Genomic DNA, 27936 nt, shown 5'->3' with positions numbered 1-27936 from the left:
TCTCCCTCTCTCTCTCCCCCTTCCCTGCTCAGGTTCTGTCTCTCCCTCTGTCAAAAATAAATAAACATTAAAGACAATATAAAATAGGAAATAATGTAAACTTTTCTATTACAAATTCACTCTCCAAAAGAAAGAGTATGTATATACATTCCTATATATTATCCTAAATACTTTTGTGTACACACATATGCTTGTACATGTTTGTGTGTATAAACATATTATCTATTGTAATCGTATTATATATCCTGTTCTACAGTGTGATTTTTTTCACTTAATGTATTACACATAAAATTATTCATGTGAGTATGTATGGACGTTGAGGACTGTTACTCTGTTTCAATGCATAATGTTTTAGATATCACCTCCAATGTGTGGATTGTAAAAATTTTCTGTATTCCAAAGGTTTTTTTATTTTGTTAACTTTTTTTCCATGTAGACACTTTTAAGTTTGATGTAATCTCAATGGTTGTTTTTGCTTTTGTTGTACTTTTGGTGTCCTATTCAAAAAATCACCTGGACCAATGTTGAGAAGCTTCTCTGTTTTCTTCTAGGAGTTTTATTTTAGGTGGTCTAATGTTCAAGTTTTTTATCCATGTGACTTAATTTTTATGAGAAGTATTACACACAGGGGCCCAACTTTATTACTTTTTTAATTTTGTGAGCAGTGTTACATAGGTGCCCAATTTTATTACTCTACATGTAATACTCTGCATTTATCCAGTTTTCCCAGCACCAATTATTCTTTCTTCATTAGATGTTCTTGACTCCCTTCTTAAATATTCATTGATCATATAGGAATGGTTTAATTCTAGACTTTCTACACTGTTTCACTGATCTATGTGTTTATTTTTATGTCACTGCCATACTGTGGGGGTGGTGTTGTTTTTTAGGTTTATTTATTTAGAGAGAGTGCAAATGGGGGAGGGGCAGAATGAAAGGGAGAGAATTCCAAGCAGGCTCTGCTTCAATAGCACAGAGCCCAATGTGGAGCTCCAACTCATGAACCATGAGATCATGACCCGAGCCGAAACCAAGAGCCATGCTTACCAGACTGGGCTACCAGGCACCCCAATACTGTTTCTATTACTATAGTTTTGTAGTATACTTTGAAATTGGGAAGTGGGATACTTCCAACTCTGTTCTTTCTCAGGATTGTTTTGCCTACTCAAGGTCTTTTAAGGCTCCATGGAACTTCAGGATTTTACTATTTCTGTGAAGAATGTTCAAATTTTGGTAGGAATTGGATTAAATCTACGGGTGGCTTTTTGTAGTATGGAATTTTAACAATATCAATTTTTCCAATCCATGATGTTTTTACATTTGTTTTTGTTATCTTCAGCTTCTTTTAGCAATCTGATAGTTTCATTGTACAGATCTTTCACTCCCTTGGTTAAATGTATTCCTATGTATTTTAGTGGGTTTGATCATATTGTAAATGACTTTTATTTTTTTATTAGTGTATACAAATGCAACTGATTTCTTTATGATTTTATATCCTTTACCTTTACTGAAATTGTTAGTTTCAACAGTTTTTGATTGAATTTTCGGGATTTTTGTATGTACAAAACTATATAACCTTCAAATAATGACAGTTTTATTTATTTCCAATTTAGAGGTATTTTATTTCTTTGTCTTACTTAATTGTTCTAGCTAGGTCTTCCCAAGCTATAATGTATAAGAGTAGTGACAGTAGACATTGTGTCTTACTCCTGATCTTAGAGGAAAGCTTTCAATCTTTCTTTGTTGACTATAATGTTAGTTGAAGGTTTCATGTATATGGCCTTTGTTATCTTGAAGTATATTCTTTTTATACCCAATTTGTTGAGAGTTTATATGAAAGGATATTATTTTGCCAATGCTTTATCTGCATCTATTGCAATCATATGATGTTTTTCTTTCATTGTATTAATGTGATGCATTGCATCAATTGATTTGCATGTGTTGAACCATCCCAGGAGTAAAACCCACTTGGTCATAACATATAATCCCTTTAGTACATTTTTAATTCAATTTGCTAACATTTTATTAAGAATTTCTGCTTGTATATCATCAAGGGTATTAGTCAATATTAGTCTCTTTCTTGTAGTATTATATCTGGATTTGTTATCAGGGTAATGCTGGCCTCATGAGCTTGGAAGTGTTCCATTGTCTTCAGTTTTTTGGAAGCATAAGCATTAGTGAGTTTGTTTGTTTCTGAGAGAGAGAGAGAGAGAGAGAAAGCACCCAAGTCAGGGAGGAGCAGAGGAAGTGATAGAAAGAATCTTAAGCTCCATGCCCAGAGTGGAGCTGATGTGGGGCTCAATCTCATGACTGTGAGATCATGACCTGAGCCAAAATCAAGAGTTGAAGGCTTATTTGGCTAGTATTAATTCTTAAACATTTGGTAAAATTTGCAAGTGAAGCTGCCTTGTCCCTGGATTTTCTGCATTGGGAGGTTTTTGATTACTCACTCACTGTCTTTTCTTGCTACTGGTCTGTTCAGATTTTCTATTTCTCCCTGATTTATTCTTTTTTTAATTTTTATTTATTTATATTTGAAATTTATTGTCAAATTGGTTTCCATACAACACCCAGTGATCATCCCAAAAGGTGCCCTCCTCAATACCCATCACCCACCCTCCCCTCCTTCCCACCCCCCATCAACTCTCAGTTTGTTCTCAGTTTTTAAGAGTCTCTTATGGTTTGGCTCCCTCGCTGTCTAACCTCTTTTTTTTATCTTCCCCTCCCCCATGGACTTCTGTCAAGTTTCTCAGGATCCACATAAGAATGAAAACATATGGTATCTGTCTTTCTCTGTATGACTTGTTTCACTTAGCATAACCCTCTCCAGTTCCATCCACGTTGCTACAAAAGGCCATATTTCATTCTTTCTCATTGCCACATAGTATTCCATTGTGTATATAAACCACAATTTCTTTATCCATTCATCAGTGGATGGACATTTAGGCTCTTTCCATAATTAGGCTATTGTTGAAAGTGCTGCTATAAACATTGGGGTACAAGTGCTCCTATGCATCAGCACTCCTGTATCCCTTGAGTAAATTCCTAGCAGTGCTATTGCTGAATCATAGGGTAGATCTATTTTTAATTTGAGGAACCTCCACACTGTTTTCCAGGGCGACCACACCAGTTTGCATTCCCACCAACAGTGCAAGAGGGTTCCCGGTTCTCCACATCCTCGCCAGCATCTATAGTCTTCTGATTTGTTCATTTTGTCCACTCTGACTGGCGTGAGGTGATATCTGAGTGTGGTTTTGATTTGTATTTCCCTGATGAGGAGCAACGTTGAGCATCTTTTCATGTGCCTGTTGGCCATCCGGATGTCTTCTTTAGAGAAGTGTCTATTCATGTTTCCTGCCCATTTCTTCACTAGATTATTTGTTTTTCAGGTGTAGAGTTTGGTGAGCTCTTTATAGATTTTGGATACTAGCCCTTTGTCTGATATGTCATTTGCAAATATCTTTTCCCATTCCGTTGGCTGCCTTTTAGTTTTGTTGATTGCTTCCTTTGCTGTGCAGAAGCTTTTTATCTTCATGAGGTCCCAATAGTTCATTTTTGCTTTTAATTCCCTTGCCTTTGGAGATGTGTCAAGAAATTGCTGTGCTGAGGTCAGAGAGGTCTTTTCCTGCTTTCTCCTCTAGGGTTTTGATGGTTTCCTGTCTCACATTCAGGTCCTTTATCCATTTTGAGTTTATTTTTGTGAATGGTATGAGAAAGTGGTCTAGTTTCAACCTTCTGCATGTTGCTGTCCAGTTCTCCCAGCACCTTTTGTTAAAGAGACTGTCTTTTTTCCATTGGATGTTCTTTCCTGCTTTGTCAAAGATTAGTTGGCCATACGTTTGTGGGTCTAGTTCTGGGGTTTCTATTCTATTCCAGTGGTCTATGTGTCTGTTTTCATGCCAATACCATGCTGTCTTGATGATTACAGCTTTGTAGTAGAGGCTACAGTCTGGGATTGTGATGCCTCCTGCTTTGGTCCTCTTCTTCAAAATTACTTTGGCTATTCAGGGCCTTTTGTGGTTCCATACAAATTTTAGGATTGCTTGTTCTAGCTTCGAGAAGAATTCTGGTGCAATTTCAATTGGAATTGTATTGAATGTGTAGATAGCTTTGGGTAGTATTGACATTTTAACAATATTTATTTTTCCAATACATGAGCACAGAATGTTTTTCCATTTCTTTGTGTCTTCTTCAGTTTCCTTCATAAGCTTTGTATAGTTTTTAGCATACAGATCTTTTACATCTTTGGTTAGATTTATTCCTAGGTATTTTATGCTCCTTGGTGCAATTGTGAATGGGATCAGTTTGTTTATTTATCTTTCTGTTGCTTCATTATTAGTGTATAAGAATGCAATTGATTTCTGTATGTTGATTTTGTATCCTGCAACTTTGCTGAATTCATGTATCAGTTCTAGCAGACGTTTGGTGGAGTCTATCGGGATTTCCATGTATAATATCATGTCATCTGCAAAAAGTGAAAGCTTGACTTCATCTTTGCCAATTTTGATGCCTTTGATTTCCTTTTGTTGTCTGATTGCTGATGCTAGCACTTCCAACACTATGTTAAACAACAGTGGTGAGAGTGGACATCCCTGTCATGTTCCTGATCAGGGAGAAAGCTCTCAGTGTTTCACCATTGAAGATGATATTAGCTCTGGGCTTTTCATGAATGACTTTTATGATGTTTAAGTTTGTTCCTTCCATCCCGACTTTCTCGAGGGTTTTTATTAAAAAAGAATGCTGAATTTTGTCAAATGCTTTTTCTGCATCGATTGACAGGATCATATGGTTCTTATCTTTCCTTTCATTAATGTGATGTATCGCATTGATTGATTTGTGAATGTTGAACCAGCCCTGCAGCCCAGGAATGAATCCCACTTGATCATGGTGAATAATTCTTTTTATATGCCGTTGAATTCGATTTGCTAGTATCTTGTTGAGAATTTTTGCATCCATATTCATCAGGGATATTGGCCTGTAGTTCTCTTTTTTTACTGGGTCTCTGTCTGGTTTAGGAATCAAAGTAATACTGGCTTCATAGAATGAGTCTGGAAGTTTTCCTTCCCTTTCTATTTCTTGGAATAGCTTGAGAAGGATAGGTATTATCTCTGCTTTAAACGTCTGGTAGTATTCCCCAGGGAAGCCATCTGGTCCTGGACTCTTATTTGTTGGGAGATTTTTGATAACCGATTCAATTTCTTCGCTGGTTATGGGTCTGTTCAAGCTTTCTATTTCTTCCTGTTTGAGTTTTGGAAGAGTGTGGGTGTTTAGGAATTTGTCCATTTCTTCCAGGTTGTCCAGTTTGTTGGCATATATTTTTTCATAGTAATCCCTGATAATTGCTTGCATTTCTGAGGGATTGGTTGTAATAATTCCATTTTCATTCATGATTTTATCTATTTGGGTCATCTCCCTTTTCTTTTTGAGAAGCCTGGCTAGAGGTTTATCAATTTTGTTTATTTTTTCAAAAAAACAACTCTTGGTTTCATTGATCTGCTCTACAGTTTTTTTAGATTCTATATTGTTTATTTCTGCTCTGATCTTTATTATTTCTCTTCTTCTGCTGGGTTTGGGGTGTCTTTGCTGTTCTGCTTCTATTTCCTTTAGGTGTGCTGTTAGATTTTGTATTGGGGTTTTTTCTTGTTTCTTGAGCTAAGCCTGGATTGCAATGTATTTTCCAGTCAGGACTAGATTTTGTATTGGGGGTTTTTCTTGTTTCTTGAGCTAGGCCTGGATTGCAATGTATTTTCCAGTCAGGACTGCCTTCGCTGCATCCCAAAGCATTTGGATTGTTGTATTTTCATTTTTGTTTGTTTCCATATATTTTTTAATTTCTTCTCTAATTGCCTGGTTGACCCATTCATTCTTTAGTAGGGTGTTCTTTAACCTCCATGCTTTTGGAGGTTTTCCAGACTTTTTCCTGTGGTTGATTTCAAGCTTCATAGCATTGTGGTCTGAAAGTATGCATGGTATAATCTCAATTCTTGTATACTTATGAAGGGCTGTTTTGTGACCCAGTATGTGATCTATCTTAGAGAAGGTTCCATGTACACTGAAGAAGAAAATATATTCTGTTGCTTTGGTATGCAGAGTTCTAAATATATCTGTCAAATCCATCTGATCCAATGTATCATTCAGGGCCCTTGTTTCTTTATTGATCCTGTGTCTAAATGATCTATCCATTATTGTAAGTGGAATATTAGAGTCCCCTGTAATGACCACATTGTTATTAATAAGGTTGCTTATGTTTGTGAGTAATTGTTTTATATATTTGGAGGCTCCCATATTCGGCACATAGACATTTATAATTTAGCTCTTCCTGATGGATAGACCCTGTAATTATTATATAATGCCCTTCTTCATCTCTTGTTACAGCCTTTAGTTTAAAGTCTAGTTTGTCTGATATAAGTATGGCTACTCCAGCTTTCTTTTGACTTCCAGTAGCATGATAAATAATTCTCCATCCCCTCACTTTCAATCTGAAGGTGTCCTCAGGTCTAAAATGAGTCTCTTGTAGACAGCAAATAGATGGGTATGTTTTTTTTATCCATTTTGATACCCTATGTCTTTTGGTTGGAGCATTTTGTCCATTTACATTCAGTGTTATTATAGAAAGATATGGGTTTAGAGTCATTGTGATGTCCGTAGGTTTCATGCTTGTAGCGATGTCTCTGGTACTTTGTCTCACAGGATCCCCCTTAGGATCTCTTGTAGGGCTGGTTTAGTGGTGACAAATTCCTTCAGTTTTTGTTTGTTTGGGAAGACCTTTATCTCTCCCTCTATTCTAAAGGACAGACTTTCTGGATAAAGGATTCTCAGCTGCATACTTTTTCTGTTCATCACATTGAAGATTTCCTGCCATTCCTTTCTGGCCTGCCAAGTTTCAGTAGAGAGATTGGTCACTAGTCTTATTGGTCTCCCTTTATATGTTAGAGCATGTTTATCCCTAGCTGCTTTCATAATTTTCTCTTTATCCTTGTATTTTTCCAGTTTCATTATGATATGTCGTGGAGAAGATAGATTCAAGTTACATCTGAAGGGAGTTCTCTGTGTCTCTTGGATTTCAATGCTTTTTTTCTTCCCCAGATGAGGGAAGTTCTCAGCTATGATTTGTTCAAGTACACCTTCAGCCCCTTTCTCTCTCTCTTCCTCCTCTGGAATCCCTATTATATGGATATTACTATGTTTCATCACATCACTTAGTTCTCTAATTCTCCCCTCTCACTCCTTGATTTTTTTCTCTATTCTTTTTCCATAATTTTATCTACTAATTCACCTATTCTCTCCTCTGCCTCTTCAATCTGAGCTCTGGTCATCTCCATTTTATTTTGCAGCTCATTTGTAGCATTTTTTAGCTCCTCCTGACTGTTTCTTAGTCCCTTGATCTCTGTAGCAATAGATTCTCTGCTGTCCTCTATACTTTTTTTCAAGCCCAGTGATTAATTTTATGACTATTATTTTAAATTCATGTTCCGTTATATTGCTTAAATCATTTTTGATCAATTCATTAGCTGTCGCTACTTCTTGGAGTTTCTTTTGAGAAGAATTCTTCTGTTTCGTCATTTTGGATAGTCCCTAGAGTGGTGCAGAACTGCAGGGCCCTTCCCCTGTGCTGTCTGGAGTAACTTGTGTTGGTGGGCGGGGCCCACCACTGATGGGCCACAGTCAGACTGGTGTGTACCTTATCTTCCCCTCTCCCAGGAGCAGGACTCACTGTGGAGTGGTGTGGCCCCTGTCTGGGCTACTTGCACACTGCCAGGCTTGTGGTGCTGCTTTGATGGGATCTGTCGTATTAGCTGGGGTGGATCCACAAGGTGCACAGGGGTGGGAGGGGCAGGCTCAGCTCACTTTGCCTTTGGTGGTCTGCGGCGGGAGGGGCCCTGTGGCACCAGGAGGAAGGAAGACCCATCGGAGGGATGGATCCACAGAAGCACAGTGTTGGGGGTTTGTGTGGTGTAAGCAAGTTCAGTGATGGGAACTGGTTCCCTTTGGGATTTCAGCTGGGGGTTGGGGGAAGGATATGGTGCTAACCAGCGCCTTTGTTCCCTCCTGAGCTGAGCTCTGTCTTCTGGGGTTCAACAACTCTCCCTCCCATTGTCCTCTCGCCCTCCCGCTCTCTGAGCAGAGCTGTTGACTTATAACATTCCAGATGTTAAGTCCCACTGGCTGTCAGAACACACTCCGTCTGGCCCCTCTGCTTTTGCACGCCAGACTCAGGGGCTCTGCCCTGCCCAGTGGGCTGCCTCTCCACCACCCTGGCTCCCTCATTCCAGTCCGCATAGTGCACACCACCTCTCAGCCCTTTCTACCCTCTTCTGTGGGCCTCTTGTCTACGCTTGGCTCTGGAGAGTCCATTCTAATAGTCTTCTGGAGGTTTTCTGGGTTATTTAGGCAGGTGTGGGTGGAATCTAAGTGATCAGCAGGATGCGATGAGCCCAGTGTCCTCCAATGCCGCCATCTTCCTCTGTTATCCGATTTATTCTTGATAGGTAGTTTTTATAAGAATTTATCAATTTCTTCTTGGGGCGCCTGGGTGGCGCAGTCGGTTAAGTGTCCGACCTCAGCCAGGTCACGATCTCGCGGTCCGTGAGTTCGAGCCCCGCGTCGGGCTCTGGGCTGATGGCTCAGAGCCTGGAGCCTGTTTCCGATTCTGTGTCTCCCTCTCTCTCTGCCCCTCCCCCGTTCATGCTCTGTCTCTCTCTGTCTCAAAAATAAATAAACGTTAAAAAAAAATTAAAAAAAAAAAATTTATCAATTTCTTCTAGACTAATTTGTTGGCTTTCATAGTAGTCTCTTATGATACCATGTATTTCTGTAGTATCAGTGGTAATGGTAATATCTCATCATTTTTTTTTTTAATGTTTACTTTGAGAGAGAGAAAGAGAGAGAGTATCCCAAGCAGGCTCTGGCTGTCAGTCAGAACCCATCACAGGGCTCAATCTAAAAAACCCTGAGATCATGACCTAGGCCAAAATCAAGAGTCAGATGCTTGACCAACTGGGCCACCCAAGTGCCCTTCATCTTTCATTTCTAATTTTATTTAAGTCATCATCTTCTTTTTTTTTTTTTTCCTTAGTCTAAGTTTGTCAGTTTTGCTTAACTTTTCAAAAATCCAGCTCTTGGTTTTACCAATCTTTTCTATTGTTTCTAGTTTCTATTTCATTTATTTCTTCTCTGACCTTTATTATTTCTATCATTCTAACTTTGGACTTATTTTTTCTTTTTCTAGTTCAAGTTGTAAAGTTAGGTTGTTTGAGATCTTTCTAATTTCTTAATATATGCATTTAGTGCTATAAGCTTTCCTCTCAGAACTGCTTTTACAGCATCTGATAAAGTTTGATACATTTTTCCACTTGTTTTGAGAGAATTTAGTTGTTTTAAAGTATTTTAGTTCCTTTTCTTCTAACTAAATTGAATCTCCATCCACTCCTTCATGTCACTTATGCTTTCTTCCATCTGCTCTGCCCTGTTACTGATGCTTTTTTATGATATTCTTCATCTTATTCTAGCTGTGGAATTTCTATTTGGTTCATTTTTATCATTTCAATCTGTTTGATAAAGAACTCCTCATGTTCATTAATTTTATTTTAGAGTTCACTGAATTGCCTTTCTGAGTTTTCTTGAAGATCAATGAATTTCTTCATAACTATCTTGAATTATTTCATCAGAATCTTTTCCTATCCTCTAGTATACACATAAACACATATATTTATCCCTTCACTGCTTCTTATATCCTAATTTTAATTCTCAATATGTACTGTGTCAACATCTTATGGTTTCAATCCAAACAGTGAGCAAGTATATATTATCTTTAGTATTTTCATTGAATTTCAGTTTCTTCAGCTACAGAAGTGCCTGGCACTTAATCTAAATGCCATTTTTACATCAGATGTCTTTACCATCTAGACCTATGGAATATGTTTTGCTAAGAGAAATGATAAAAATAACTGTCATTACAGTAGAGAATCTTAGTGGCCAAGGAAGACCCCTACCCTGCCAAAAAAACAAACAAAAAAAAACCCACACACAAAACCAATAGTTAACATAGCAATGATGTATTTAAATGGAAAAACCAATGTGAATTTATAATCTTAGAATTTTCCACCTCTGTAACTCAATGTGGCCCAACAGTGGTAGCTGCCTCACTTTAGTCCCTTAACCAAACAGCACCTCAATTTTCATTTCTAATACTTTCAAAGAAAAAACCCAGACATGCTTAAGGTATGACAATATCAGAAATAATAATAATAAGGACTATCTGTATCTATCACTGGTTGGGAGACCCTGAAGGGGAGAGAGCAGGCTCAGAAATAAGTTCTTGTCTCCTTTGGAGTAAGAGCAGTTCTGCTAGAGACTACTTGGTAGCATGTACTGGTTAGAGGAGGAAATTGCATGTGGGGTGAGCCCAGCCTCTGTGGGGTTCTTTAAAATGTAGTTAGAAATTTGCATACAGATACAAAATGAGTAGTCCCTGAAGAGGAGAGTAAACTTGAAGACAAGGAACAGTTTAGGAACTGGGTATATCTATAAAATTCTCTTCTGGAACTACTTAATTTTTTGAAAGTTTTTGCTATTTGTGCTATTTGTCATACTTGTATGACACAGCAGTACAATTTTAATGTATTCTCTTTTAAAGTGTAAGGTTGAGAAAGCAGAAAACTTCATATCAACAGTCCCTAAAACCGTGCTAGGCACATAGATAAGATATATATCAATCATAATTATATTTTTAAAAATTTGATGGGCACATAATTAATGCTATATATGAAAGTAAAGGACATCAGAAAAGGAAAGAAAGCCTGCACTATCCCAAGCCCCAAGTAATGCTTTTTGGAGGCAACATGTCTGATTCAGGAATGAGCACCTAGTTTCTCAAATACATGAGAGGAGATGGCTTTGAGGGAATGTCTTACATTATACACAGTGTCAAAATGTATTTGTAATTAAGTTGTAATACAAATATATTTTATAAAAAATTTTTGAGAGAGAGGGCAGGGGAGAGGCAGAGGGAGAAGGAACAGAGAGAATCTCCAGCAGGCTCCATGCTCACCGTGGAGCCTGACACAGAGATTGATCTCATGACCATGAGATCATGACCTAAAAACAAGAGTTGGATACTTAACCGACTGAGCCACTCAAGCACCCCTCAATTTTTTAAAGATATAATTATGATTGATTAGATATATACATCTTATCTGCGTGCCAAACACTGTTCTAGGGACTGTTGATACAAAGTTTCCTGCTTCTTCAACCTTATACTTTAAAAGAGGACAATACAAGGGCTGCTGGGTGGCTCAGTCGGTTAAGCATCTGACTTCAGCTCAGGTCACGATCTCCCAGTTTGTGACTTTGAGCCCCGCATTGTGCTGTGTGCTGACAGCTCAGAGCCTGGAGCCTGTTTCAGACTCGGTGTCTCCCCCCACCCTCTCTCTGGTTCTCCCTGGTTCTCACTGTCTCTCCCTCAAAAATAAACATTAAAAAAAATTAAACGAGAGTACTCTAAAACTGATCTACCAATGAGCACTCAAAGTAATTTCAGAAAGTGATAACCAAGGAAAACAAATGGTACAAAGTGAGAGAGAGAAGCACAGACAATGGAATAGGTCTACTTGAGGTTAAGGGATAAGAAAAAGATCTCTGAGAGAGTGATATTTGGTGAGAGACTAGCATAGCAAAACCAAAGGAAAAGTGTTTCAGGCAGAGGGATTGAATACTCCAAGAGCATTAGGTCAATATGAGTTTTCAATGTTCAACAAAGAGAAAGGAAATAAATAGGGCCTAGGGCAGCAAAAAACAGAGTAGTTTTGTAGTTAATTTATGATATAGAGTGCTTGTTCTCAAACTCAAGCAAACCTGGAAGATCTGCTAAAAAAAGAACAAAACAGATGTCTGGGTCCCCTTCTATCTTCTAACTTCTAATTCAGTAGGTCTGGGATGAGGCCCAATATTTGCATTTCTGATGAGATTCCCCTGGTGATGCTGATTCTTCTCATCTCAAGACCCACCTGGTAAACCAAGGATTTAGGACTTTGAACATAAGATGAGAAATTTTGATTTATTGTCTCTACATGTAATGGAAAGCCATTAGGTGATTTTCAGCAGTAGACTCTGAAAAAAGAATGGATTGGAGGAAGAGAATGAAAGCACACTATGTGGCCAACCTTTTGCATCTTTGGATCTGAAGTGTGTCTCCTGTAAAAGGCATAGAGTTAGATGCAGTTTCTTTGGTTTGGTTTAAAAATGAACAAAAAACCAGTCTGACAACCTCCGGCTTTTGATTGTTTTATCATTTTACATTTAGTGTTATGCCTCATTACTAATTTGTTAAGAATTAACTAACAAATAGAGGAGAAATAGATTAAGTATTAGTTAAGTGGATACTTTCTAGTATGTTTTAATTCCTTTAATAATTTTTGCCTGTGTTTTTTGAGTTATTTTGTTAAGGGCTCCCTTAAGGCCTGGAAAGAATGGTATATTGAGACTGCTATAGAAAATGCTCCAAAATATAAGTAGTATAACACAATAGGAGCTTTTTTTTCCTTTCCCCTCTTTCTCTCTCTCATAATATGGAGGTTAGCCTGGTAACTTTTAATGCAGTGATTCAGAGACATAGATTTCTTCCATCTCTTGGCTATTCTCTATGACTTCATAATCCTTGGAGTTTAGCCAGTGAATAGGAAGCAATAGGTAAAGAAAGTCCACTTGCTTCTCAGCCACCTGGGCTCAGAAGTAATGTTGTGCATTTTAACACATAAGTTATTGGCAAGAAATTATCACATTCCTTACCAAGCTACCAATGCAAAGAGCTTTACAACATGATACCTGACTGGGCAGCCAAAGCAGCAATGATGCATGTTAGAAGGGGAGACTAAATTTTTGGTGGACTTTAAGATGTTCCTGCTATGTGAAGAGACATGCTAGGAAACTACTTCAATAATCTAGGATAGAGATTTTAATGATTTAGACGAAAATTATAGTAGGAGAGGTGGAGAAAATGATAGGTTCAGAATATGTCATGGAGATAGAATTGATAAGTTTGCTGTAGGGATGTGAGCTACACTGTAGATGGTAACAATATTTACTGATATAAGAGTTTGAAGAAGAAAGAAAAAAATTAGTTTTAGACACATTAATTCTGAGGTGCTAATTAGATATCCAAGTAAAATAAAAAGCAGGTATTTGGTTATATGTATCCAGAATTCAATAAAAAGCTAAAGACTGGATATATATACTTGGAAATCACTGGCCTAGAAGTAATATTTAAAACCATAAATACAATTTTCTAAGAAAAATGCACACATAAGAGAAATGGTTCACCAGTATTTCAAAGGACAGCAAAGATACCTTAAATATGTGTGGTCATGGAACCCAAGAAAAGATAACCACGCTGTTTCTCTTGTAATGCTAACTATGCCAATTATTTGACTTACAATGTTACTAGGTTATTCATAAAAAAAATGTGTTGAAAACACAGTTTCAAGTCCTACCCTTGTACTTAGTCCAGATGTCATAATTGCTTTAATATGGAGGCAGTGATGCTATATGTCTTTGCAAGATAAGCCACAATAAGAATGTGGTTTCTCCAGGGTTGTCTTTCTCTCTATTAGAGAGGAAGATTATATGGAGAGAAACAAGCCCCCCAACTGAACATGATTCCAGACCTCAGCCTTAGTATCTTCTAGCTGAAGACTCATACATTTTGGAGAAAAGTCATCTCTGCAGTGCTCTCTCCAAATCCATGATCCTCAAAATCTGTGACCATAATAAATACTTGTTTTACTCCACTAAGTTCTAGGGTACAATGTTTTGCAACCATTTTAAGTAGGATACAAAACTGAACTCACGTAGTGACTAAGCAGTAAATGTGGCTAGGGAGAGAGAACAAAGAGTCTGTTGCTACAGGATGGTAGGGTGTAAAGTGTACATGGGTTGGGAGGCCTTTAACTTTTACTCCGATTGAGATGAGAGCCTTTGGAGGGTTCTGAACAAAGGTATAAAATTATCTGTGTCAAAATATGTATTTGCTTCTTGTGATGGCAAATTTTTTGATATTCCTTGTATTCTTCATTATAAACAAACACAGCCCTGTGGCAGTAACTTCTTTCCTAGTAAATTTCTACCTCAATTTTCCTGGAAACGTAACTTTGTTAGCAAAGATGCCATAAAATACAATAGACAATTCTATTTTCAGTTTTCTTGTTTGAAGGAAGTTACTAACAGAAAACTATTAAGGGATATATTCACCTATATGACATTTCTATTTATTTCTGCTTCTAATTATGCCAAAGAATGATACATTTTGGGCAGAAAATACTTTGGGTATATTGCAGATTCTTATCTAAATTAAAGATTCAAGGGGAAAATATTTTGGAATTTCATAGGTCTCTTAAACTCCAGCACAATATTTTGCTCCAACCCTGTCTGCCTCCTTCAAGAATGCCCAAGCAAGGGGTTAAAAATTGAAAGTATCAGGAGCATGCTACTCTGCAATATGGATTAGAAATGCTTCTCATTGGTAAGTTTCTTTGCAATATTATACATATTTTTCTCATGTGAGAAATAGTACACTATCATATTTGTAGTTTTACTAAATTTTTTTTCAGAGATTAGAAAATATAAAGTTGCTATGACTACAAATATTGAGTGCAATATTTTCTAAATTATTTGTGTTTCATTTCTCTTATGAAACTTGTAAAATCAAATATGGGAACTTTACTATAATTAAATGATGAGCAATCCCTATAGAACACATACTTTTCATAAGGCAAAAATATTTAATGAAGAGGAAGGATCTCAGTGCAACACAGTCCATCTATGATGCCTAAAAGTACTGAGATTTGCAAGACATTAAATCAAATACCTAAACTAATTGTATCATATCATGGAGAAGTTGAAGAAAAAAACCCCTAAAAATCAAACTGTAAGATAAGCACATTATAAAGCATGTAATAGCGTATTTGATTTGTTTAAACAATGATCAGTATTTTTAAATGGCACAATTATTTTCAACACCACTAATTATTTTGTTGCTTCTGTACTTAGTCTAATGATATTGTTCCAAACATAAATTTATTTTTGTAATGCACTTCTACTACATGTTTATATCAAAAGAGAGTCATTAATAGATAATCACAGATAGAGACTCAATCAATACAGTTCATAAAAATGAAGTCAAAACTCATGATTTCCATTTCTAAATGACACCATAGAAGCTCAACAAATTGTATCATCTGTCTCATCTTTATCACTTATTACATATGAGATTTGATTGCTATAGCTGTTATATTAAACTAATATTATGGAAAACATCAGATAATATATATAAATCAGGTCTTCTCATCAGATGAAAAGCACCAGGGAGGGAAATAAATTCAATTATGTATTTCTCGTGTAGGCATAGAGAATTTCAGTGTCTAGTATATGTTTTCCTTTTATGTTTTCAGGTTGACCCTAGAAAACTGTGTTCTATTTTTTGCTAGCATTCATTATTCAAATTCACCATTGAGTAAGCTGGTCTGAGGTAATTACATTCTCTATATGTAAAGACTATAGATTGTAATAAAATCATCTCATGCAGCCAAAGCCGTTTCTTTCTGTGAGCAGTTAATTTCAGAAATGACTTTGAAGATGCAGGCAAAATTATTTTATTACAAAATACAGATTTATTTTTAAAAAAGGGTACTAGACTAGCTGAGACAGATTTGAAACATTCAAAGATGTGAATAAGAATTAACAGAATGTATGTAAGACCTTTCAGCCTATGAAGGAACTAAACTTGAAGTTATTAAAAATAACTTGTGTTAGGGGCGCCTGGGTGGCGCAGTCGGTTAAGCGTCCGACTTCAGCCAGGTCACGATCTCGCGGTCCGTGAGTTCGAGCCCCGCGTCGGGCTCTGGGCTGATGGCTCAGAGCCTGGAGCCTGTTTCCGATTCTGTGTCTCCCTCTCTCTCTCTGACCCTCCCCCGTTCATGCTCTGTCTCTCTCTCTGTCCCAAAAATAAATAAACGTTGAAAAAAAAATTAAAAAAAAAAATAACTTGTGTTATATAGTGGTTATTGACCTGGCTTTATGAAAACAACTTTCTTCTTTCCCTCTAAGGAGGTTTTAGGGCATAAACCTTCAATTTTAATATATGTATAACACATATATATGGGTGTGTATACAGTCATATTTCAATACTGTCATGCTAGATGAGAGAAACAATACAGCTTTTATACAATTGTGGCTGGAATATTAACTGATGTTAATATGTAACTGATGATATAAGCAGAATGATGAAAAAATCCACACCAGAAATAAGGAAGATACTCTCCACAGAGAAGCAAAACAACATGGGGCAGAACATTAACTTAGGGTGTTTAGTGAGGAATTGAGTTTTTATTCTATAGCTGCATTTCCAGCATGAGCATTTTGCCTGAAGAATTTATTTTACTTTTCTATCTCCATTCCTGAAAAGTCACAAGCCCTAATAATAGCTTTAGGAAGATCTATAGCTATTTGATCAGATCTGAATGAAACCTCCATTCATTGCCTCATACTTTAAACCTACTATATTGTAGTTTATACTTCCTTACTATGGTAGTTCTCCATATTCAGATTACCAGGATTTAGAGAGATTGCACTGCTTAGAGTCTTTCACACTACATAAATGGATATTAGAAAATGAGTATCAGGAAATCTTAAGAGAAACAGGAAGGAGTCAAGGAGGGGTGGGGAGGAAAGATTGCTGTGGCTCAGAGTTGAAGGTACTAGTCATTAAAAAGTAAATAATTGGTGAAAGAAGAAAGTGAAGAGACCTTAGGTATAGATTTGCATTATTACTAATTAGAGTAGAAAGAGGAAAAATGATGAGCATGAGAGGGCAGCTATCAAAAAGAATGAAATCTTTCTATTTGCAACGAGATGGATAGAGCTAGAATTTATTATGCTAAGCAAAATAAGTCAATTAGAGAAAGAGAAATATCATATGATTTCACTCATATGTGGAATTTGAGAAACCAAACAGATGAACATATGGGAAGAGGAGAGAGGGAAACAAACCACACTGGGCTCTTAATGATAAAGAACACACTGATGATTGACCGAGGGAGGGTATGGGCTAGATAGGTGATGGGTATTAAGGAGGGCACTTATGATGAGCACTGGGTGTTACAGGTAAGTGATGAATCATTTAATTCTATTCCTGAAACCAATATTGCACTGTATGGTAAGTGAAATTTAAAAAGAAAACACAAAATAATGGAGTAGGGCATTGTGTACCATGATTGGTTTGGGGGAAGGGTTTGCAAAGGCCAGAGAAGGATTTGGTTGAGAAAAAATAAAAGATCAGAGGAGAAGACATGAAGAAAGTAATTTTTTGTAACTTAAGAATGTTCTTTGTTCAAAGTAATATTCAGAATGAAAGACTGTCTATCCTTAATAGGAAAGGTTTAGGTCTCTTATGGATTATAAACTTCTTGAGAACAAAGATCTTTACAAACTTTTCAATTAGCACGAAATGCAATTATATTCACCTTGTGGGAGATTGGGTGATAGGAGATATTTGTCATACCTAGATTATGTAGCAGCAGAAGATTGATGGTTGTCAATAACTAAAGCAGTAAATACAAATCAATGACTTCTTTAATAAGACAGTAGGGTGCTGTAATCATTAATATCTACATTTTGCTTACTAAAAACGCATCCAGTCATTTTCCTATTGTCTCTTTTGTACTGTATATTCTTGTTTATGTAAACTCATATCCATTCAATTCATGTGAAAAAGCAATGTGGAAATGAACTCGTCACCGCTCTGAAAATTCAAATGTTAAAGGAACAACTGTGGTGATTTAACAAACTTAATTTGGGTCATGCTTACCAGTAAGTAGAAAATAACATTCTGCTTTAAAATCTAGAGATATTAGGAACAGTTGTATTTTAACAGAATTATTTATATAGGCGTATACTTACCTGTGTAAGGAGCTTTCCATGGGCAGTTAAACAACTACAATAACCTCAAGATGTTGCACCAAGAGTAGTCCTTTGATAGACATTGCTGGCCAGTAGATACAAAGAAAATCACCTCAGGAAGAAAAGGAACAGTCATGTCTAGAAATGAAATGGAACTAGTAATCAGCAGGTCTAAGCCATGAAAAGCAGTATGGTAGCATAAGTAAGAACATGGAAGGTATAGTTTGGTATATGACCAGGATGAGAGAGAAATCACTATTGTTGATGTGATCTGGAATCCTAGAATGAATGCAAAGACTCTGCTTATTTGCTCCCAGTACAGAAGTGTTATATAAAAATATCTAGTACAGGGCAGTTCATGAGAGAATTTTTCTAACTGTAAGCTAAAAGCACTACCTTCTAAATCTTCACTTTAGTTATTCCTTCTAATGGTTCATATAATAAAATTACTTTCTTGCTCAAATAGCAGACACTTCCAATTTTGATGAGAGTAATGTCTTTCTAATTCATCTATTTTCCCTAGTTATACATCACATTACTTTGTTCTCCACCTTTACCATAGGATTTGACATGCTTTAGCTTGAAATTTTTTTCTCAAGTATTAAGTATCTGTCCTTAACTGATGTTGAGTGTTAGGGCCCATGGTCAGTCAGTGGAGCAGTTTTCTGGCAAATTTGAATGAAAAAGCAGCATTGTTTTCAGTTTTTACTCTGAGCTTTTGATAATTTCAAATTGAATAACAAACTTGAGTATAAGTAGACAATGTAAGTAATCTTAGTATTTTCTGCTATATTTGTTGATTTATATACATGCACATATTTATTTCCTTAATGTCCACATCAAGAATTAACTGCATATATTCGTGTATTCATATATCTATCTACCTCATTACATAAAATAAAATGGCAATTTAAACTTTTTGAGGAAAATAATAAATTCATAAGCACAAATGATATTCTTATATGATATCCATAATAAATTAATGTGGTTATTTCCTATGAAAAAGAAAAAAACAAATTTATCACATAAGTCAGAGAAACTGACAAACTAGAAAAGGTATAAAGTATTCAAAGAAAAGTCATCCCAGCTTAATAATATTGTACAAGTCTATTAAACTGTCTCCAGTGATTTGACTTAATCATCATGTCACATACTGTTGAGTGACCTTGGTCAAGTCGCATAGCCTCTTCAGGTCTCAGTCTTCCAGTCTCTGGAATTTGTCAAACTTAGTTAATTTCAGTGTCATTCACTGTCCCCAAGGTGTCTGCATTTTATGGTCTGAAAATGTACCACTAATGTTTATATGAAAAACTCTGTTTACATGAAATGATAATTGTAACATATACTTGGCACTCCATAAAACCATGGAAATGCCTATTTAACAATAAAACATTTCAGTGATAAGCCTTCAGAAAATAGTATCAATCACAAAAGACACTCATAGAAGAGAAGAATAAGGTTAAGATGGAGGGTGAAATAAGAAGAAAGGTTATGTTAAAAAATACTAATAAAATTATGAGGCACCTGGGTGGTGCAGTTGGTTGAGCTTCTGACTCTTCATTTCAGCCCAGCTTGCGATTCTAGGGTCATGGGTCAAGCCCCACATGGGGCTCCATGTGGAACCTGCTCGAGATTCTCTTTCCCTCTCCTCTACCCTGCGTTCTCCCTCTCTCTATAGAAAAAAAATAACATCAAAGCTATAAGAAAATACTAGTAAAATTAGTAAACATTGGGTAAAACGTTTAGACATCTTAACCTGAATATGTATTTTATAATCTCAATTTCAACAAAAGAAAACTTTGAATTCTTCAAAAATAGAGAAGACTTAGTTCTATATGGAGGACATCCTACAGTGGTGGTATTTAACAGAAGCTCAATTTTTTCATGTCTTATGGACATTTTACTGAAACTTTTATTAAGTACCCTTACTACCAATTAGAGACACAATAACTGAGGCCAAGCCCCTGCTCTGATACCTGCTAGGTGTATGACATTAAGCAGGAAATAGGATCTCTTTGCCATTAAGTTTTTCACACAGCTTTTGGGAGGGTAAATGGGTTGGATATGCAAAGTTCCTGGCACAATATAAGTACTACAATAGTGCTAGCTGTTATGATTTCATAATTCGTCGATTTTTTTCTTATATCAATAAAAGAAATTAGAAATTTTCGTGCCTAATAACATTACATATTTAAGCCATGGTTTTCACTAGTTGAAGTGGCATTTTTTTCTTTCAACAGGTATGACTTGGTCATTTTTTAATGATCTTTGCTTGGTTAAATATAAATTTCCTTTTTTTTTTTTTTTTTTTTTTAAATTTTTTTTTTCAACGTTTATTTATTTTTGGGACAGAGAGAGACAGAGCATGAACGGGGGAGGGTCAGAGAGAGAGGGAGACACAGAATCGGAAACAGGCTCCAGGCTCTGAGCCATCAGCCCAGAGCCTGACGTGGGGCTCGAACTCACGGACCTGGCTGAAGTCGGACGCTTAACCGACTGCGCCACCCAGGCGCCCCATAAATTTCCTTTTAACCATTACCTCATTTTAGGTAGAAGGAAGAAGAAAATGCATTCCTTAGACTCAGTTTACTATAACAGAGGCTTTGTAACAGGAAGCAAAACTGCCATATTCCAGATCTAGGATAAAGTATTTCATCCATTGACCCAATAAATAATTAAACACCTATGCACATGGTACTAAAAGTTCTGTTCTCAGTCTCATGTACATAAATATGAAACTGTCCCTGCCCTCAAAGAGTTTCAGGCTATGAAAGAGATACCACTTATTACATGCACTAATATATTCCACACTAAAACTCCCTGACAAAGTGCTTTGTTGAATATGTTATAGTCCTTTCTTCTCAATTTTTCAGAGAACTCATGGGAAAATCTCACAAAAAGCATCATATATAAGGGAGGTGTCATTTGGAATGCAGCAATGAAACATGGATAGGATAGAGTTGAACATCCCAGGCTGAAGGAATAGTCTAAGGAAAATCAAAGAATAAACAGTGATGTGAAGGCAAGAGCAATTAGATAGCACTGAATTCTCATAAATGACAAATTCACAAACACAAAATTTCCTAGATGATTCAAGAATACTAATTCATATTACACCTTAACAGAATAACTTCATTTAAGTGCTAATACAGAGAGGAAAAAAACAAAACAAAACAAAACATAAAGCTCTTTGGGTAGACCTTTTCCAGTTTAAGAAGAATTGATATTCTTTGAGTTCATGGCCTCATAAAAAAATAAATACATTTTCAACAAGAGTAAAGAAAGCTCTATATTTAGGTTACAGTAAAGGAGAGATTAAATACAAAGATGACTTTAAAAACCATTTTGTAACTACATAGTGCAGTATTTTCTAGTAGCGTGGAATTACTTTTAGAATAGTAACTCAATCAGTTTTGGTTTATGCTTAAAACCTTTTTGTTACTAACAGGAAAAGAGTAAGAATTGAGGTAAACAAGATGGTGTGCCTTGAATTGAAAAGGAGTTTTATTTCTTTTTATGATGTTCTATTATTGCTAAGCAATCCAATAAAACCTAGCAACTGGAAAAGAAAAAAACATTAGTGAAGCATTCTAAAATATTTTGTTGGGAATGAAGGAAAGAAAGAAGGCCTGCAAGGAGAAAAATGGGGAGAAGAGATAAGAAAAGGTTATGAAGTAAGATGAAGGTAAAATATTTTTCACAATAATTTAGCATGTTCATATATCTGAAACAAAAATATTATCCTTGAAAGATTACTTGCTCTAGTGGATTTAATGGGCATTGTAAAGGAAACTGGTGGCATTGTTCTGTTACTAAAATTCAAGGCCACTGAGAAAACATATCTTTTCCCATGGAAATGAGCAATTTCACAAACCTTCTAGAGAGCATATGGTCACCACTAATCTAGTGACTTAATCCTTTCCTTTGGGTCTTTCATTCTATTTCAGGTTATCTATCCTTTGCCTCCAGGCAGGACTACAAGTAAGCCATGTAAGACAGATGGGTTTCTAGCCCAGTCAAGATTTCTAGGGAAGTCATTTCCACAGCCTCTCAACATTAATCAAAATAACCAGCCCCACAATTGAGGAGAATAGCAAAATATCCCAGGTAGGCAACAGTTTTTAATAAAGTGTTATCTGATTCCACATCTGACGATGGTTCCTTTCCTAACAAGACATAGGAATCTAAAACAGTGTAAAATATATACCAGGATATTTGATTCCAAACAACCTATTAAATCTCTATATTTTCAAATAATTTTTCTGGCTGTCAACATAAAATCTAATTGGTAAAGAAACACAAATAAAATACTTTGCCTACTATATCAGGCTCTTTACAGGTACACATCTATGCTCTTTAAGGTCTTAAAGTCATAATGTTGATTTTTTCCCACAATCAATTTAATCCTCAAAATATTTGAAAATTTTATCTACTGACAATGTGAAATTTTACAAAGGGAAAGTATGTCCCACAAAGTAAAAGTGTAGGAAAATATGGACGAAATCAACCTGCTTAACTGACTTTCAAAACATTTTTCCTTATCATATTTAATAGCTAATTTAATATTTTTATCTTTCTCAAATACTTGTTAACAAGTTCTGTGTCCAAACACTCAACCCCAGGCTTTGTAGGCATTAATTTCATTCTATAGTATCATGTCTAAATCCAACACATTCATAAAAGTCTTTTTAAAAATGACTCATGCAAAATGATGCCTCCTCCTATCCACTGTGAAAACATTAACCAGCAGTCTTTATCAAACTATATTTTATTTACTGCTTAATATAGCTCAATACGAGAATTATAATGCATGCATCAACTCATTTGTTCCAAAAGACATCCATCCCATAACTAAATACTAATATCCCCAATTTTAAAAAGAAAAAAAAAAAGATGAATGGAAATAGTAACATTTACTAACAATTTATTTGGGCCTTACTATGTCTTAGGGACAGTTCTAACATAATTCATAAGTAATTTTTTCTATTATAGTAACCGGTTGCCCAATGAAACATATTAGTGACAAATATTTTCAAAGTAGTGTCTTTTTTTTCCCCATTTGACATTGTTAAAAATTTAATTTCAGGACAGTGAAAAAAATAACAATGGAATTTTCTTCATAGAGTTAGTGCTGTATGAAAGACGGATAGTCTGAAGTAGTGATTCATATTTAGAACTAATTACTGAATTAATACAATATTGATATTATATTGAAACTCCTAAACAATGAAAGAATACTGATCTTGATGGTAAAGAAGGTGAGAGGAATGTTTGAGGCAATGGATAGGTTTAATGGCACAGGTTAATTAATAGAGTTAGTTTCAGGGACTTATATCCTCTCTAAACTCATCATGTCGTTGTATTAAACAGGTACAGCTTTTTTGTATGTCTATCATACTTCAATAGTTTCACAGTCTCTGTACCTGACAGTATATTATCTCTAAACAATATACATGTATACATATCATACACACATCATACCCACTTACCCATGTGGAGTTACTAAAATAGTTAATCTAGGTAAATGATCGATCCAATTTTTAAAGTTATTTATTCACTATAATAAATATGATTAAACTAATGGAACTTCCAAGACAGATTTCTTCAGCTCAATTTCAGAGTAATATAAATTACTATAGTTTAGTAAATTCTTACCAATTACACTAATGCTTTTAGAGCCCTGTAGTAGAAACTGAAATTATTGATAAACACTGAACAATTATCTTATGAGAGAAAAAGTGTCACTTGTTCCTGCCTTTTTCCAAAAGTTGATGTGATATCACTTTCAATCGTATTCTCTATTTTAATTTTCTAAAAATTAAATCTATAGGTATGTAATAAAAAGTCACTATAAGGCATATAACAAAGAGCTGACAGACACATCAGGATTTTTAATCATAGGTAGGAGGCTTATCTTCCTGCTGCTGCTCTGAAATTTTCTACAGATTTCAGAATAAGTGGGATTTCAGACAGAAGAAAGTATGTTCAAATGTCAGTTTAACTTGTACTTTTTTTCAAAATATACATCAAGAATTCATCATGTCCTAGATCAAATAGACTTTTAACAAGTTCTCTTTCAAAGAACTCTATCTTCATTAAAAAAATTTTTTTTTAAATGTTTGTTTACTTGCAAGAGACAGAGAAAAGAGCATGAACAGAGGAGGGGCAGAGACAGAGAGGGAGACACAGAATCTGAAGCAGGCTCCAGCCTCTGAGCTGTCAGCACAGAACCCAACGCACAAGCAGTGAGTTCTGACCTGAGCTGAAGTCAGACGCTTAAGCCACTGAGCCACCCAAGCATCCCAAAGAACTCTTAATATCTTCATAAAGGAAACAATGTAGATTATACAAAATGTTTGAAGTTTAGGTAAGTAAAATGCTCTGCAATTTACAAAATGACTTTTTTCTCCACACGTGCTGATACTTAAGTGGTGCATGCTACCTGATTTCCCCTTATCACTAATTGCCTTTTTAATAAACAATTGCTAGGATAAACAGACACCTATTTCAGTTTGATTGGGACACCTGCCAAAAATTTTTATATAGGCGTTTTTCTTCCCTCACAATATCTTAGCAAACTTATAAAGGAATTTTTTTTTTATCCAAGCTTTGATTAAGCCATGTAAACTAATCTCATATTGAAGAAAAATCTTTCTTATTTGATACCGCTGCGAATTCTATGTTAACTACAAATGCTTCATTCTAGGAATGGATTTGGGCTGAATATGATGCATTTTCTTCCCTGGAATTTGGGTTTGGATTTTTTTTTAAGATAAAAGATTATTATTGGTTACCTGTCTTGGTTCCTTGATTCCTATATTGATATTCTCCAAGGTAATTTTCATTAAGCCTTACAGTGTGACCCTGCCACACCTTCACTGCTTTGTGTTTGCTTCAGTCAGTACCCTCAGACTCAGAAATGTGTAGAGAGAGATCCTTCTGTGATTGATTTAGGGAAGCAGGTGGAAAATTTTGTGACCTGACTTTTTTTTTTTCCTGCAAGTCTTCTCTTTCAAGTCCCTTAATCTGATATAAAGGACATGGTAGTCTGTAATCACACTCTAATCTCTATTGGTCTAAATCCAAATAATTTCCTTCCGCACCCTGCTTGGTTGAGACTTAAATCCCTTATTATTCAATGATCCTATTTTTAAACTCTGCTTGGGAAAGCAGTGGTGACTTTTGATGCTAATCCTATTCAGTCCACTGACTCTATCCCCTTCAGGGAAATGGCCAGGGATTTTTAAGGGGGTAAGTATATAGCAGCTGTACAACAAGAAAAAGAGGAAAGCTAAGTTAGAATTTTCAAAACTACAGAGGATAATAAAAATAAAGCCTTTATATTAAAACCCACGTGTATTTATTCTGATGAGCAATCTATTCATTCCATTGGAAATAGCTAGTTAAATCCTTTACTCAGAGTTTTTCATTGCCTAGGAGTTCATAGTTATAGGATTGTAGGATAAGCAGTTGATTTTATATTCAAGGCAACAGCACTGGTAAGTCCTCAGACACTTCCAAAAGAAAATTGAATCGGACCATATTCAGATTCTAAATAAATGTTAATTAATATAATAATCCTTAGGATTTTCTTTGACTTCCCATTTGGAAGTTACAAATGACCAAAAAAATACATAAAATACAATGCAGGAGACAAAGCTCTGAGCTGGGTGTCAGAACACCGGGCTTCTATGTCTGAGACTCCCATCATGGTCAAATAAGTGTATAAAGCTTAAATTATAAACCAATTTTTAATAAAAAGGAGCTCAGATAAATAATGATGAAGCCATTTTTAGCATTAAAAGACTATGAAAGGCACACCTCTCATGAGCAGTGTTTCCATCCCTCTTGGCCACATTACAAAGGGCCTAGCACACTACCTTGCCAAGAGATAACGAGGCCTCATATCCTGTGCTGGGCTCATCACCCTGTGTGGGAATATCTTAGCATGTTTCAGATTCAGTGTCTACTACTTTGTTCTGTTTAAGTATATGGCACCTAGCCAACCATCCTGCCACACTTGTCCCCTTTGAAAAGAGGATGGGATCCTAGTGCTATACAAAAACAATTCTTGTAGGTCAAATGCCTGTGTCGGCTGCCAAAAGAGACCTGCTGGCCGCAGGGAACTAACTAATGTTGCCTATGGAAGCTGCTCTTGTTGTGTCTTCTCTGAGTACAGCACTGTTACATCCATTACTGGACCACAGTGTGTTTTCCGTACACACTCCAATACCAACAGGCAGTGGGCAGAAGCGTTCAGCTTTCTACTCCTGGAGATAAGTAACAAGATGCCACTTGCTTCACCAAAATTTGTCTAAAATAATGACTTGATGGACTTGTGGTGAGAATTTAGCTAATACAAGCCTGGTCATGAGTAGCAATAATTTTGGTCCTTTTTCTTGTCATGCCATTACATTGTTAGTCCTTCTAGATGGCATGACCTTCCCTCTGTATCACTTCATTTATCATTCTTTAAGCCTTAACATTTAACAAAATTTTCTTTTTCCCTTCCCAAAGGATAACCTTGGCTAATCCACAATGTGTACTAATCACATTGTTTTGTAATTGTGTACTGATGGACAAACTAACTTTTTCTATTACAATATGAGCTTTATGAGGACAGGATTCATGCCTTATAATACACATGATATTAACATGTATCTTAAAGGTATTATTCAAAAACTTCTTGCAAATGAATACCCGAATGAATGCCTGGATATTCTGATATTTCCTTTCTCAGAACTTCTCTTTAAAAAAAAAGGAATTTGTGATCCCTTAATGTTTATTTTTGAGAGAAAGAGGGAGACACAGAATCCAAAGCAGGCTCTGAGTTGTCAGCACAGAGTCCAACATTTGGCTAGAACTCGTGAACCACAAGATCATGACCTAAGCCTAAATTGGAAGCTTAACCGACTGAATTAAGTATCCCCAAGAATCACAAATTCTTATAAATCAGAAAATAGTCTTCCTTAAGCTACATTGCATAGTGTTTATGAGCCCAAGTTTGTAAACAGACTGAGGTTTGAATACTGCTCTCTTTCCAGCTAAGTGACATTAGGAGGTCTCAGACCTTTCTTCACAACTTCACATATTCTCATCTTCTATTAGAACACCATTATTTTTCCCAATATTTACATTTCTTTTACATATAACAATAGATTCTAGCACTTAGCTAATAAACCATAGTACTTTTTTACATTTAAAAATATATTCATGGTTTGTATCCTTAACAAGTGAAATGTATGTGATTGGATTCCACTTGGCTTCTTAAGTAAAATCCTGGAGGGGCGCCTGGGTGGCTCAGTTGGTTGGGCGCCTGACTTCGGCTCAGGTCATGATCTCGCGGTCCGTGAGTTCGAGCCCCATGTCGGGCTCTGTGCTGACAGCTCAGAGCCTGGAGCCTGTTTCAAATTCTGTGTCTCCCTCTCTCTCTCTGACCTTCCCCCATTCATGCTCTGTCTCTCTCTGTCTCAAAAATGAATAAACGTTAAAAAAAATAATACAATCCTGGATAGCAATAGAGTTACATGTGTGTTTTCTGACTTCTGGTGCTGGCTAAGATAGAGCAAACCCACTCCATCCTATCCCCCTGCCACAACTTTTACAACTAAAAATCTGGACACAGTACACAAAGTAGCTACACCAGGACTCTCAAAACTGAACAGTGGCAAACAGATTGGATGAAAAGTCAGCACTTGCCGACTGACTGGGAGAGTGGTCAGTTTTCTGTTGCCTGCCTTCCTTTCTTACCTGGCTTTGTTTCACCTGAGTGTGGTCTGAACTGAAGAACTGCAGAGCAGGCAGAGAAGGAAATCTTGTAGGGAGAGCCCTTCTTTCTTTCCAGGAGATCATGGGATTTGAAATCCCAGAGGTGAGAGAAAAACATACGTTTTTTCCTCCGATCCCTACTCTCAGGCCAGCCCCACTCACAAAGATGAACTGCCATGGTGCTATGACAAGGGCTCCTAAAACACATAAAGAGACAAA

At 36.2% G+C, this 27936-nt stretch overlaps 1 long non-coding RNA gene across 1 annotated transcript; it reads right to left on the bottom strand.

Moving 5' to 3' along the window:
- Positions 1–27904, bottom strand: LOC123576077. Its single transcript, XR_006701156.1, has 3 exons — positions 27700–27904; positions 17950–18087; positions 1–47 (listed from the first exon to the last, which is right to left on the bottom strand). It is a non-coding gene; the product is annotated as an uncharacterized LOC123576077 (long non-coding RNA).
- Positions 27905–27936: the final 32 nt, after the last annotated feature.

Source organism: Leopardus geoffroyi, chromosome C2 (assembly GCF_018350155.1).
Source record: "Leopardus geoffroyi isolate Oge1 chromosome C2, O.geoffroyi_Oge1_pat1.0, whole genome shotgun sequence".
Lineage (NCBI taxonomy): Eukaryota > Metazoa > Chordata > Mammalia > Carnivora > Felidae > Leopardus > Leopardus geoffroyi.
This window is presented reverse-complemented; position numbering and strand designations above follow the sequence as displayed.